The following is a 4515-nucleotide window of genomic DNA, read 5'->3' as shown; positions in this document are numbered from 1 at the left end:
AACAGTGAGGAGAAACAAAAGCCTTTTAAATTATAGTTTAAAAAGAGATCTGGGGGGAAAAGAGAGAGAGGGCCAAGAGGGGAGCCCCTTCTCCATTAGAACAACTACGGCAGGGGGGTTTTCCTTGTTTTCCTCTTTTTTCCCCCCGCTGCGGAGAATCGAACTGAGAGAACTGAACAAACCGTCCCTGGGTCCCATGAGGGAAAAAAACCCCGGAGCCGCAGAGAGGGGAAGAGGCAGAAACCGCAGGACCTTCCAGGTCGGCGCCCCCTTGGTCCCCGCACCCCCGGGCCGCCAGCTAGCCCTCTTCGAGTCTCGCTAATCCCTCCTGATCGCGACCCCCACCCCACCCCCATCACAACCAAGCGGAAGAAACGGGTGTTTCTGACCCCTTTCATGGGGGAGAGGAGGCCGGGGGGAGCCCAGGAACAGCGACCGCAGCAAGATCTGCACCCGGAGCCTCAGGAACAGCCCCAGAGGCCAAAACTGCACCCTGCGAAGGAGCAGAAACAGGACCAGGAACAGCAAAATCCTCCCTGCAATCATCTTTCCATTAGTCAATGCTGATTTCTTCTCCTGAAACCAGGAATTCACCTCCCGCCCCAGATAACCCAATATAATCTATATATATAAATATATAATATATAATGTTCTTAAATTATTCCTGATTTTTTTAACCAAGCTGCCAAGAAAAGAACGTATTCTCCCCTTAGCCTATTCTAATTTTTATGTGAGTGAATCTAAACTGCTGAGGAAGACCATATGTGATTGTTAAATTATATATAAATATATTTTTACTCCGCGCAATGCTTATTCTTCTACATCCATAGATGCTTGAGAAGCTGTGTTTTTGTCATTCATGTACATTTTCCTTTGGAAAAAGAAAGCGCCTATTTTACTAACCAAAGACTTGATTTTTACCCTCTTCATTTTTATTTCCTCCTAGAAATAAGCCCAATTGGATTCATGTCAGTGTTTTAAGATTTTTTGTGTTTTTTTTTTCCTTTCAGAGACCATAATTCCAAATCAGAACTATTTAGGGTGATAACTTGTGATCTTTAAGCTAGCTATAAATAAGACATTTCAAGTAAACCCACAACTTAAATTTTGGGTAGAGGAAAAAAAGGTGTGAGAGAACAGGTTGTCATTTTTTTATTGTGAGATTCTGATCCTAAAAATAATAAATGGGGGATTACGGGTTTGGAGTGCTAGTGCAAAGCAATACTGGGAATAAATCTGCTTTTCCAGTCAGATTCCATCCACATCTGCAGCCTCCACACCATCACCAAAATGCCACCCCCAGCCCTGCTGCTTTTATAAATAATAACACAGCTGCCAATGGCAGCAGTGCTGGGTCAGCTTGGCTCTTTCCTGCTCCAGCTACCCATAACATTCAGGATGAGATCCTGGGGTCAGAAAAAGCAAAAAGTCAGCAACAAGAACAGCAAGACCCTTTAGAAAAGCAGCAGCTTTCCCCGAGTCCAGGCCAGGAAGCTGGAATACTGCCTGAAACCGAGAAGGCCAAATCTGAAGAAAATCAAGGGGACAATTCTTCCGAAAACGGCAATGGGAAGGAGAAAATAAGAATTGAGTCACCAGTGTTGACAGGGTTTGATTATCAAGAAGCCACGGGGCTAGGTACTTCCACCCAACCCTTGACATCCAGTGCATCTTCTCTTACTGGTTTCAGTAACTGGTCCGCGGCCATAGCGCCTTCTTCCTCTACAATAATCAACGAAGATGCAAGTTTCTTTCACCAGGGAGGGGTCCCTGCCGCTTCGGCTAATAACGGTGCTCTGTTGTTTCAAAATTTTCCCCACCATGTCAGCCCTGGCTTCGGAGGCAGCTTCTCCCCTCAGATTGGGCCTCTCTCGCAGCACCACCCTCATCACCCTCATTTCCAGCATCATCACAGCCAGCATCAGCAGCAAAGGAGGTCTCCTGCCAGTCCCCATCCCCCACCCTTCACACATAGAAACGCTGCTTTTAACCAGCTGCCTCATTTGGCGAATAATCTTAACAAACCCCCCTCTCCGTGGAGCAGCTACCAGAGTCCCTCTCCAACACCCTCTTCTTCCTGGAGCCCAGGAGGTGGTGGTTATGGTGGCTGGGGAGGTTCCCAGGGCCGAGATCACCGAAGAGGGCTGAATGGTGGAATAACACCCCTGAACTCCATCTCGCCTTTGAAGAAAAATTTTGCAAGCAATCATATTCAGCTCCAGAAGTATGCTCGTCCCAGCTCAGCCTTTGCTCCTAAATCCTGGATGGAAGATAGCTTGAACAGGGCTGACAACATTTTTCCTTTTCCGGTAAGATTATGTTCCATTAATAGAATAAGATGAATAAGGAAATGGCATGGTGTAAGGAGAGAGTTTGAATTGTTGGTGCTTTATCAGAGCTCTTCTTTCATAGAAAATGCGTCAGTTACCACACTTTAGTTTAACAGGAAAAGAGTATATAGGGGTACAAAAATTTCAGCTGTTTCTTTGGCAGTTTTCTAGCTGTAGGTTTAATCTTTATAGATAATTATGAATATCAGGTCGCTGGTGATGTCATAATTGTTAACCATGATACCTTTCTTTGCCTGACAAGAGAATCGGGTCAGTTTTTCCCCACTTTAGGTGAGAATAAGTAATAGTATAGATATAAATATATTTTAATATGGAAACTCATGATTGTTTTCTGCCCATATGAAGCAGCTAGGTAACTAAAAAAAAAAAAAAATCATTTCTTTTGACACTGTGAGGTAGATTTACTGAAAACCAACTATTGAATTATGGTTTTCTCACTGGTTATATTTTAAACATGGAACCTCTGAACCTTGCAGTCTGAATTGATCAGTTCGGCAAATTCCTCTCAAACCTCTACACATTCTGGCCTGCCTTGTCGGTAAGGATTACTAGTGAGAGAGAAATAATCTAAATGTTTTTCATCCCTCTTATTTTTGAATACTATGAAACTGTTGATCTGAGTGACTCTCTGTGATGTCTTTCACCCATTTGTTTATTTTCCAGTGTTAACAGTAGGAGTGTAGATAATTAAACCATTCCTAAAAATAGATCCAGGGAAAGATCACTTGTCTTTCATGCTACCAGTATATTCTTACATGGCACGAGTCACATTGTTTGATGCTTTTGAATTCATGGGAAGCCAGTTTTGATAGAAATAAGATAAAGGGAATTTCATAGTTGAACACCAGATGTCCCACTAAATTTGTGTACTTCGGGGGAATGATTATTTATACATCTAGGACATTTATAGGGGAGAATAATTTAACATTAAACCAGTCCTTACAACAACCCCACATAATATCTTTTATTATCCCCATTTCACAGATGAAAAAATTGAGTATTAGAAAGATATAATTCGCTTAAGAATGCACAGCTGTTAAAAATATAATTTCTAGAGAAAAAGGATTAAAAATATGTATACATATATGTGTGTACACATACCCATGCCACATCTAAAGGGTTATGTTAGAGATCTTTCTGCAAGGGTGAAACAGATTACTAAATAGTCGCAGCATTTCCAAATATGATGTTAGTACAACCAGAATCATCTTTTTTAATTTGCAATTTGCTTAGGGGAAGGGGAAGTTTGCTAAGAGAACACTAGGTCATTCCAAGGTGTTAAATAGCTATTCCTTCCCTAAGGATTCAGGTGTAATATATCTTAAAATATTTTGTTAAATTTATTTTAGATTTTAAAAGATGACTTTTTGCCTATCAAAAAGCTACTGTCATTTGCTTTTAGAAAAGTAGTCTAGTAAAATAATGCTCAGGGTTTTGATAGTCCCTGAAGTCTATTTTTAAAAACAGACTTTCGATATTCCTTTAAACATACATTTAAAGGAAATGTGATAAAGAGGTAACTCTTATGAATTAGTCCTATATTGCTAATTAAAAAAAATCTAATATAGCATTTTATCATTTTTAACTGAATAAAGACTTAAGTCAGAATTGAACACACTTTTCTGTCATTTGCTACTATACCCTGACAAAATGAATTCATGTGGCCTCATGGTCTATTTCCCATTCTTGGTTTTACTGACTTTTGATAAAGTTGGCTTTGGGAAAAATGAAAGGTTGGGAAAGTGAAAAAAAAAAAAGTGTGTATGTGCACATTAATATTTTTTTCTTATTGGGCTAATGGAATGTTTTGAACTTGTGAAATCTTTTGATCAGGCAGTTTCTTTGGTGATTAAGCTGATTTATGAAATAATAGTCTAAGATTTATACTAAAAGTAGTCCTAGAAACAAATTCTTCCTTTAAAATTGCTGTCTGCTATTGAGGATACAAAATGAATGGGTCAATTTTCCTGACTCAAATACAGAAGGATTAGAAAGAAAATTTCTGATTTCTGCTTCCCATCCCCACTGTTTTTAGGAGGGAGGGGGAGAGAGTGTGTGCATTTGTGCATGAGAGACAGAGCGAGCAAGCACAGAGAAGAGAGCAAGCAGGGGATGATTTGAAAGTTGCAGGAGAAGTAAGTGATTTGACCAAAAAAAAAAAAAA

At 40.2% G+C, this 4515-nt stretch overlaps 1 pseudogene; it reads left to right on the top strand.

Moving 5' to 3' along the window:
- Positions 1–598: 598 nt before the first annotated feature.
- LOC102492215 (cytoplasmic polyadenylation element-binding protein 4 pseudogene) lies at positions 599–2476 on the top strand (annotated as a pseudogene).
- Positions 2477–4515: the final 2039 nt, after the last annotated feature.

Source organism: Tupaia chinensis, unplaced genomic scaffold (genome assembly GCF_000334495.1).
Source record: "Tupaia chinensis unplaced genomic scaffold, TupChi_1.0 Scaffold000612_1, whole genome shotgun sequence".
Lineage (NCBI taxonomy): Eukaryota > Metazoa > Chordata > Mammalia > Scandentia > Tupaiidae > Tupaia > Tupaia belangeri.
The sequence above is the reverse complement of the archived record's forward strand: the minus strand, read 5'-3'. Positions and strand labels throughout refer to the sequence as shown.